Source organism: Oncorhynchus clarkii, unplaced genomic scaffold (genome assembly GCF_045791955.1).
Source record: "Oncorhynchus clarkii lewisi isolate Uvic-CL-2024 unplaced genomic scaffold, UVic_Ocla_1.0 unplaced_contig_1469_pilon_pilon, whole genome shotgun sequence".
Lineage (NCBI taxonomy): Eukaryota > Metazoa > Chordata > Actinopteri > Salmoniformes > Salmonidae > Oncorhynchus > Oncorhynchus clarkii.
In genome coordinates, this window is record NW_027257951.1 from 77,832 (window position 1) to 88,905 (window position 11,074).

General features: G+C 43.6%; 1 pseudogene; it reads left to right on the forward strand.

The window, feature by feature from the left end:
* Positions 1–1,564: 1,564 nt before the first annotated feature.
* LOC139394218 (homeobox protein HMX1 pseudogene) lies at positions 1,565–6,981 on the forward strand (annotated as a pseudogene).
* The last annotated feature ends 4,093 nt before the right edge of the window (positions 6,982–11,074 follow it).

The following is an 11,074-nucleotide window of genomic DNA, read 5'->3' on the forward strand; positions in this document are numbered from 1 at the left end:
TCCTAGCTAAGGTTTAACATACAGTCAAGACGACAGGGTCATAACATAACATAGAGCCCTAATAATACACCGAACGGAGAGATAAAATAACAAAACATATTTAGCCTTTACTTATCTACTCACACAGAAAAGCGCACTCGGTAAGCCTACATTAATTAGCCTTTACGTATCTACTCCCACAGAAAAGCGCACTCGGTAAGCCTACATTAATTAGCCTTTACGTATCTACTCCCACAGAAAAGCGCACTCGGTAAGCCTACATTAATTAGCCTTTACGTATCTACTCCCACAGAAAAGCGCACTCGGTAAGCCTACATTAATTAGCCTTTACTTATTAACTCCCACAGTTCATACAAAATTCATATTAACACTCGTATCATTTCTCTAGTGAAGACTTCTAATCTGTAAGGAATGCTATCAGCTAAATACCAGCGATAAATGATCAGGTTGGTTTGTGTCGATTATTAGCTGTTTATGGTCCCAGCTCTACAATATAACCAATTAACGCTTTACGCAGAGCTATACGCAGAGATAAACGCAGAGATATACGGAGAGATATACGCAGAGATATACGCAGCGCATTTTTCGTCTACAATAAAATGGGCTCTAAGTTGTTGCTTATTTTTATTTTTTAACTATGATGATTTTAGAGTCCCTTTTTTTTAGAGCCTACATGTCAAGCAGCGTACTGCATTTTCCCGGTTAGCCAATAGGCGGTGGTGTATGTACAGTAGTAGATACAGACGGCTCTTCCTTTCCGCGTACAGCGCTGTGGAACGTAGAACCATACGAGACCCGGGAGGAGGAGGAGGAGGACTGTGTTCTCTATCTCTTCCTGTATTTTCATTTGCCTCCTAATTGACCCAAATAAAGGCTCGTTCACTGAATGACTGGGGGGGGGGGGGTCTCCCTGGCCCGGGTGGTGCACGCGTGCACGCAGGCACACACACGCGCGCCTGCAGCAGTAACTGAGGGGAGGCGAGAGGCGAGTCCCCGTCAGACAGAGTAATTCTCGGTTCCGTTCCAAATGGTACCCTATTCCTTTTATAGTGCTTACCTTTGACCAGGGTCTGTAGGGCTAGGGTCAAAAGTAGTGCACTGTGTAAGGGATAGAGTGCCATTTGCGACGGAAACCTCTCTCTCCTCTCCTGGAGTCATCCCATTTGATATTGTGGCTTGTCCAATCAGCGGATACCGCAGCTCGTCAACCGTTTGCCTTGACTCGCTTCTCCGCTGTAGGCTACAACCTCCCCGGTCTCTGCCCGGTGCTGTGCTGGCACCACGGAGCTCCAGGGCCGCCCTGGTAACGATTTCCACGTTTCGGTGAGGATTTATCATTTATAAACAGGGGAGAATGGAGAAACCCGGTTGAGATGGTGCTTTTAAGATCCGACCGGGACACACATCAACAACAACGAAAATAACTGTTTTGTTGTGCGGAGTAACAGAACACACGTGCTCGTCGTCAACTGTATTGAAGGTTTGGACGGACGCAGGAGGACCCGTCGTAATTGTTTTTTTTGAGTGGCCAGGAATTTGCATATGCTTTTCATTTAAAAACATCATGCACGACAAGGCGACAGACACTCAGGCTTCGACACCGTCAAAAGTCTCCTCGTTTTACATCGAAAACCTACTCGGCTCGAGGAAGAATGGAGAGTCAACGTATTTCAACCGACAGGTCAACGACAAGGACAACAACAGCCAGTATAGTAGCAGGACCGCGGAGGAGAGTATGGAGCGGAATGAGATGGTCTACCCTAGCCGAGTCTTAGCGGGACATCCCAGCCAAGTGGCCGGTCAAGTGGCAGCCTGCTCCGGCCTCGGCGCCGAGGGTTCCCCCCGGAGAGACTCGCAGTTAGAACGGAACAGAGGAGCCGCAGCCGTTAACGTCAAACCACTCAGTCTCAAAAGGTCCAACAGTAAGTTGCCTATATATTTATTTTATTGGATAAATAGTTGTGTTTAATTGTTTTTATTAACTGCATAATCGAATCTACTGTATGAGTTCCATTGTAAATAAAATGCCCAAAAGAGCCATCGTTTAAATGTGACTGAATGGGCAATACAGTAATATGTCTGTATTCCTTTAGATACATATTCCTATAATTATCTTTGACTGCATGATCGAAGCTGTTAGGATAGTCTATATTGTGTATATAAAAAAACAGCTTCTCATTGTGATCGAAGGGTTTGAATGGCCCGGTTATATTAGGCTATAACAACACGAGGTTTTAGGTCTGTAGTCTACACCTAGGGCCAAGAACATCTCACAATAACCTATCAGTCCCATTGAGGTAAAAACAAAAAAAACGATTTTTACCAGGGAGAGCTGCCAAGAAGGTTTAACCACATGTCGCCGTGCATGTCGGCGAATCATGTTACGCTAATATGTGTTATATGTTAGGTCTATATCGTGTGTCGTGATAGTCCTATCGCGCATCATGACTAGCCTATATCTCTAAATACGCACACTGCCTGTCACTATAGGACGGATCGCAAATGACACACTATTCCCTATATAGTGAACTACTATAGACCAGGGCCCTATTCCCTGTATAATGCAATACTTTAGACCCAGAGCCCAATTCCCTGTATAGTGCACTACTTTAGACCAGAGCCCAATGGGCCCCTATCAGCTCTATTTAAAAAAATAAATAAAAAAAATGATCACCTTTATTTAACCAAGAAGGCAAGTTGAGAACAAGTTCTCATTTACAACTGCGACCTGACCTGTTACGTTAGACCAAACTCGGTGCCATATGGCCATAGGCCCTGGTTAAAAGTGGTGCACTATATATAGGGAATAGGGTGCCATATTGGGATTGTCTGGTCCTGTCTGGTCCTGTCTGGTCAGCCTGTCTACTGATAGAGGGAAGTGTCCTCTGGTCCTGTCTGGTCAGCCTGTCTACTGATAGAGGGAAGTGTCCTCTGGTCCTGTCTGGTCAGCCAGTCTACTGATAGAGGGTGAAGTGTCCCCTGGTCCTGTCTGGTCAGCCTGTCTACTGATAGAGGGAAGTGTCCCCTGGTCTGGTCAGCCTGTCTACTGATAGAGGGAAGTGTCCCGTGGTCCTGTCTGGTCAGCCAGTCTACTGATAGAGGGAAGTGTCTTCTGGTCCTGTCTGGTCAGCCAGTCTACTGATAGAGGGAAGTGTCCCGTGGTCCTGTCTGGTCAGCCAGTCTACTGATAGAGGGAAGTGTCCTCTGGTCCTGTCTGGTCAGCCAGTCTACTGATAGAGGGAAGTGTCTTCTGGTCCTGTCTGGTCAGCCTGTCTACTGATAGAGGGAAGTGTCCCGTGGTCCTGTCTGGTCAGCCAGTCTACTGATAGAGGGAAGTGTCCTCTGGTCCTGTCTGGTCAGCCAGTCTACTGATAGGGGGAAGTGTCCTCTGGTCCTGTCTGGTCAGCCAGTCTACTGATAGAGGGAAGTGTCCCCTGGTCTGGTCAGCCTGTCTACTGATAGAGGGAAGTGTCCCGTGGTCCTGTCTTTTCAGCCAGTCTACTGATAGAGGGAAGTGTCCTCTGGTCCTGTCTGGTCAGCCAGTCTACTGATAGAGGGAAGTGTCCTCTGGAGGGTCAACGAGGCCCCTGTTTGCTTCATTTGGTAAAACTAACAGAAGCAGTGAGCTCATGTTTGGAGTCCCCCCCCCCCTCTCTCTCTCTTCCCTCCCTCTCTCTCTCTCTCTCTCTCTCTCTCTCTCTCTCTCTCTCTCTCTCTCTCTCTCTCTCTCTCTCTCTCTCTCTCTCTCTCTCTCTCTCTCTCTCTCTCTCTCTCTCTCTCTCTCTCTCTCTCTCTCTATCTCTCTCTCTCTCTCTTTTCCCCTCCTCTCTCTCTTCCCTCCCTCCCCCTCTCTCTCTCTCTCTTCCCTCTCTCTCTCTCTCTCCCTCTCTCTCTCTCTCTCTCTCTCTTCCCTCCCCCTCCCCCTCTCTCTCTCTTTTCCCTCCTCTCTCTCTGCAGCCATTCCAAACTCATTAAAGCCTCAAGAGTGCAATTAGTTTGTCTGAGTGGATGACCCCAGGGAACAGGGGTCTTGGTCTCTTCAGAACAGCCGTACAGGCACAAGGTTAAATCCCATGGAGCCCTATTCCCTATACTTTGGAGTCCTATGGCCATGGTCTAAAATAATGCACTAGATAGGGAATAGGGCTCTGGTCACTAGTAGTTCACTCTATAGGGAATAGGGTGCCATTTGAAGGTCTTCATGTCCTGGTTAGGAGGGTTGTTGTTAGTTAACTTTGTTCATATTTGGATGCCAGGTCTTTGTAGGCCTCCATTCACCCAGTTAAATAAAGGTTAAATAAATTAAAAGCATTTTTTTAAAAATGTATCAACAGCAGTCAGACTAAAACGTATGTCCCAAACGGCTCCCTATTCCCTCGGCCCTAGGTCAGAAGTAGTTCATTATATAGTGAAAAGGGCCCTAGGTCAGAAGTAGTTAATTATATATTGAATAGGGCCCTAGGTCAGAAGTAGTTCATTATATAGTGAATAGGGCCCTAGGTCAGAAGTAGTTCATTATATAGTGCATAGGGCCCTAGGTCAGAAGTAGTTCATTATATAGTGAATAGGGCCCTAGGTCAGAAGTAGTTCATTATATAGTGAACAGGGCCCCAGTTCAGAAGTAGTTCATTATATAGTGCATAGGGCCCTAGGTCAGAAGTAGTTCATTATATAGTGAATAGGGCCCTAGGTCAGAAGTAGTTCATTATATAGTGAATAGGGCCCTAGGTCAGAAGTAGTTCATTATGTAGTGAATAGGGCCCTAGGTCAGAAGTATTTCATTATATAGTGAATAGGGCCCTAGCTCAGAAGTAGTTCATTATATAGTGAATAGGGCCCTAGGTCAGAAGTAGTTAATTATATATTGAATAGGGCCCTAGGTCAGAAGTAGTTCATTATATAGTGAATAGGGCCCTAGGTCAGAAGTAGTTCATTATATAGTGAATAGGGCCCTAGGTCAGAAGTAGTTCATTACATAGTGAATAGGGCCCTAGGTCAGAAGTAGTTCATTATATAGTGAATAGGGCCCTAGGTCAGAAGTAGTTCATTATATAGTGAATAGGGCCCTAGGTCAGAAGTAGTTCATTATATAGTGAATAGGGCCCTAGGTCAGAAGTAGTTCATTATATAGTGAATAGGGCCCTAGGTCAGAAGTAGTTCATTATATAGTGAATAGGGCCCTAGGTCAGAAGTAGTTCATTATATAGTGAATAGGGCCCTAGGTCAGAAGTAGTTCATTATATAGTGAATAGGGCCCTAGGTCAGAAGTAGTTCCTTATATAGTGAATAGGGCCCTAGGTCAGAAGTAGTTCATTATATAGTGCATAGGGCCCTAGGTCAGAAGTAGTGCACTATTTAGGGAATAGGGTGCCCGTTTTGAGCGCATTCTATTATTCAGAATGGGTAGGCACCCTGACCACCTTGGCCATCTTGGTTATCTCTGCATCAGTTATCTCTGCATCAGTTATCTCTACATCATATTATCTCTCCATCAGTTATCTCTACATCATATTATCTCTCCATCAGTTATCTCTCCATCAGTTATCTCTCCATCCTGTTATCTCTCCATCAGTTATCTTTACATCAGTTATCTCTCCATCAGTTATCTCTCCATCATATTATCTCTCCATCAGTTATCTCTCCATATATTATCTCTCCATCAGTTATCTCTCCATCAGTTCTCTCTCCATCAGTTATCTTTACATCAGTTATCTCTGCATCAGTTATCTCTCCATCATATTATCTCTAAATCAGTTATCTCTCCATCCTGTTATCTCTCCATATATTATCTCTCCATCAGTTATCTCTCCATCAGTTCTCTCCATCCTGTTATCTCTCCATATATTATCTCTCCATCAGTTATCTCTTCATCAGTTATCTCTCCATCCTATTATCTCTTCATCGGTTATCTCTTCATCAGTTATCTCTCCATCCTATTATATCTTCATCAGTTATCTCTCCATCAGTTATCTCTCCATCAGTTATCTCTCTATCAGTTATCTCTCCATCAGTTATCTCTTCATCAGTTTTCTCTCCATCAGGTATCTCTCTGTCAGTTATCCTATCTCTGCATCGGTTATCTCTGTATCAGTTATCTTTCCATTACTCTTTAAGCTCAAAGATTAACTATAGGTACAGGCCTATATTTTACCCCTTTGTTTTTATGACCAACTTCTGTTCTCAGCAACAGCCTATTGAAATCATTCAGACTTTGATGCCTTGTGTCCATATTCGATTCACATTTAATTCATGTTGTATTTTTTCCCCACAGATCCCAAAGAGGACAGTAGATGCTCAGATGACCGTTGCTGCTCCCACTCAGCCAGCGACCGAGACTCCGTTTCTCCCGCCGTGTCAGAAGAACCCACTGAAGGCAGTGACAAAACGGGACGTAAAACGGCAGACAGCAGCCTGACCGACGACAACGACGAGACGCAGAACGCCTTTGACGATCAGTCGGACCCGGAAGCCCCTCTGGACCCGGAAGCCCCTCTGGACCCGAGCTCTGTCCGGAAGAAGAAAACTAGAACCGTTTTCAGTCGGAGTCAGGTGTTTCAGTTGGAGTCGACGTTCGATATGAAACGGTACCTGAGCAGTTCTGAACGGGCAGGTATCGCGGCCTCTCTCCAGCTAACGGAAACGCAGGTGAAAATCTGGTTCCAGAATCGACGGAACAAATGGAAGAGACAGATGGCCGCGGATCAAGAGACCGCAAACGTTTCCCACTCGTCCCAACGGATAGTCCGAGTTCCGATTCTATATCACGAAAGCTCCACGCCCTCGACGTTGGGTTTCAACGTCAACGTGTCCCAGGTGTCCCCGCGTTTGATGAGTTTCTCAAACCCTGTGAACTATCCCTTCTCCTCCTTTGCGCACTCCATGAGTTTACTACGCTCGCAAATTACCGGGTTGGTGTAAAGACCGTTACGGAGCTTTCACTACTTTTTTTGTTCACGTCACGTCATTAATTTATTCAATTATTGAAGATAGCGAATCGTGCAATAACAATAACTGCAATGGCCGCAGAAAACTATACAAGTAAAACAGTTTGAAGATATGGCCTTTAGATTTACAATTGATCGCGGTGTTTTTTAAATGTTGTAATTGTACCACTTTATTATATTATCGCCACACTAGATAATGATAGTGTTTGTGCCGGTCCACATTGCTATGTTTTTTTTTTATAGACATTTATTTGTGCAAATACTTTTATATTCAAAGCCAGTTTCTTGCGTCACTTTTTTTCTCCACAATATAGCTCTAAATAAACGAATCACAAGATATGAGTGATGTGTGTGTGTGTGTGTCTGCTGTTGTCTTGTGTGTCTTCCGGCGACGTGCTACGGGGTAAATTTTCGAGCTATTTCGACGACTAACGTCCCAGAGTTGAACTTGCATGAGATTCGATTGATCGTTCAACTGTAGCCTACAGTTGATCAATCCATGTGAAATTGTAAATCATTTGATCGGAATTTACCCCATCTATTGGCTCCTCCCGGACTATAGGCTACAAATATAGACTAGTTATATTTTATTTCGCCAGTTTTACTTCCGTCAAAATAGACACGGACGAGGACAGAATAGCGAACTGCACAAGTCCTCCGTACGGGCAGCGCGAGTTCTCACATATATCAGCGTATAGACCCTTCACTTTTTAAACACAAGTTCATTGTAAAAATTACCAAATGAAATGTGTAGCCTAAAGTAGTAGGAGAGCGGAGAATAAAAAACTAAATGCCTATTTGAAATCTATACATATATATATATATATAAAAGAAGCTCGCGACACGTTTCCTTGGGGAAAAAAAAACATTTGACTTCATTGAATTATTTTGAACATGGCCTTGCCCGGCATGCAGGCTTAACATTCTCTCTGCCCTGCAACTGAACTGGGAACACCCGTCTCTCCATTAGAGGAAATATGGTCTGATGTCATCATTCATATTTATAAAACACACGGGGTCATCGACAGGACGTTGGTGAGGACAAATGAATTATAGGCACTATTACATAAATATGACATCACGCTACTGCAACACCAGGCCTGAGCTGGCTGGCAGCTGGCAAGCTGTGATTGTGAGCCTCAGTAGACTAGATGACTGTATAAGAAACAGTTGAACCATATAGTTAGTTGGTTAATATACCTACCTATACGGTAGGACTCATAGTTCTATATTTTTATTTTATTTTTACCTTTATTTAAACTAGGCAAGTCAGTTAAGAACGAATTCTTATTTTCAATGACGGCCTAGGAACAGTGGGTTAACTGCCTGTTCAGGGGCAGAACGACAGATTTCTACCTTGTCAGCTCGGGGGGTTTGAACTTGCAATCCTGCATAGTAGCCTACTATGGCCCGTAGTAGGCTACTATGACCAGGTCGCAGTTGTAAATGAGAACTCGTTCTCAACTGGCCTACCTGGTTAAATAAAGGTGAAATACAAATAAATAAAACTATGATAGTATGTTATTTATTTACAACACGGGTAGACGTTTTATTCAGAGGATCCACGGACCCACTAAAGTAGCCTCGCTTATAATCCGAAATAATAGGATTATAGCGTATAAATATTTATATTTATATATATTTATAACTATTTATCTTTAACAACGCTTTTACTTCGTTGTCATAAATATGTATTTCTTATTATTACACATTCAGTAGCCTCTGCCTGTACGTGGGAGCCGCCATTCATTCGGGAGAAGGATACTTGAGATAACGTCCGAGAACAACACATATTTAGGAGTAAAACAACACAACGCTAACTATATTCATCACAACCACATCCCCTATCGAAGACGATAGACGTGTTGCATTTAGGAGAACGTGTGTGACCGTGGGGTTTCCTGGGTAAAATAACGTACACGAATTCAAATTCCTTCTGCTATGGTTTTATCTGTAAAATGGACAACAACAAAAATATGGTCGCGATCATCATCGCAACAAACAATAGAAGGTTCTAACTTTATTCCGGACAATCAACAGTCATCAATATAACGCTCAATATCATGTGGATAACAGTAGCCTACCCTAAACACAGTCTAGGTCTATATGAATAAGTGGCGCAGCGGTCTAAGGCACTGCATCTCAGTGCTAGAGGCGTCACTACAGACATCCTGGTTCGAATCTAGGCTATATCACAACCGGCCGTGAATAATTGGCCCGGCGTCGTCCGGGTTTGTCCGGTGTAGGCTGCCATTGTAAATAATAATTTACAGGCCTAGTTAAACAGGCCTCTGTTCTCCACTATAGCGTGTAGTCTTTCAGCCATTGTATTGATTATAGCCTTGTGCAAAACACACAATGGCGAAAAAATACTTTAAAGTACTAGAGTAGTTATTTTGGGGAGGTTTCTGTACTTTACTTTGCCCCTACTGCCTCTGATCTGGAGGACTCACTAAACAGAGAACATCCCTGGTCATCCCTACTGCCTCTGATCTGGAGGACTCACTAAACAGAGAACATCCCTGGTCATCCCTACTGCCTCTGATCTGGAGGACTCACTAAACAGAGAACATCCCTGGTCATCCCTACTGCCTCTGATCTGGAGGACTCACTAAACAGAGAACATCCCTGGTCATCCCTACTGGTTCTGGAGGACTCTGGAGGACTCACTAACCACCAATGCTTCGCTTGTAAAATATGTCTGAGTGTTGGAGTGTGGCCCCCGTGGCAATCCGTAGAATAACATATAATAAATGAAATGGTGCCGTCTGGTTTGCTTAGTAAAAGGAATTTGAAATGATTTATACTTTTACTTTCAATACATAAGTCTATTTTATCAATTACAATAACTTTTCCTATTTAAGTATTATTTAAAACCCAAATACTTTTAGACTTTTACTCAAGTAGTATTTTACTGGGTGACTTTCAATTTTACTCGAGTCATTTTCTATGAAGGTATATATATCTTTTTTACTATGACTCAATTATGACGTTTGGGGACTTTATCCACCGCGGGCTGAATATAGAAGAAGCCTGATGGGTTCTATTCTATTCGTTCCCTTCTATCAGTTAACGAGTTTATGAGAAGCAAATAAATAAATATGCGTTAATGAATTGCAATGCAGGCCTAAATGAAATGGAAATAGTTACACACAGAAATGGAGCTAGGCTATTTTAATTTACAGTAAATGTTGTGTTCAATATGTTATTCCAGCTACATTCATGTAAATACTATTTATAATATATTTATATTGGTGTTGCTCTTGTTTTTTTTTTTTACTTTGAAAACTACAGCTCGTCGAAAAGGCCTCATTAAAACGTGAACTTCATTAAAACGCGTGTCAGTCATTTAAAAAGAAAACGCTGAAACGCCGTAATCCACCTCCGCTTCTCCCAACGACAAAAACGTTCCGGTGGACATCGGGATTGGACCCGGTCAGCACCAGGTGTTAAGTCTAAAACAGGATGTATTAGGTAAGCCTACCTTCTAAGGCAGAACTGCAGGGTCTATAGCTAGACATTATATATTCACCAACCCAAAGCCATGTCTGCAGAAAAATAAAATAGCCTATTCCTCAAATGCAGAACACCTCAAATTAAATGATTTATAATGATTAATTTCCATTCTTCCTTTCGTAGCCTAACATTCTACTACTCTCTCTCTCTCTCTCTCTCTCTCTCTCTCTCTCTCTCTCTCTCTCTCTCTCTCTCTCTCTCTCTCTCTCTCTCTCTCTCTCTCTCTCTCTCTCTCTCTCTCTCTCTCTCTCTCTCTCTCTATCTCTCTCTCTCTCTCTCTCTCTCTCTCTCTCTCTCCTTCCCCCCCTTGATGCAATTGGCCCCTCGCAGGCACTCCTCTTGTCCAATGGACGAGGGCGCACCAACGTTCCATCCGGTCCGTGGAAGTTACAGGCGAGGCAGAGAGAGAGAGAGAGGCGCGCCCTAAAGTCCCAGTCCAATCCCCTCATCATCCTCGCATGGAGCAAATGGTGCGTGGATCGTCAAGACGTCGTTAGGAAGAGAGAAAGAGAGTTCCAAGTTCCACTTCTAGAGCGCAGGGACATTTGGTTCCAAAATTCCTTGCGGGAGAAAAGAGACCATTTCTCTAAAATGATGAGCAAAGTGGACGCGTC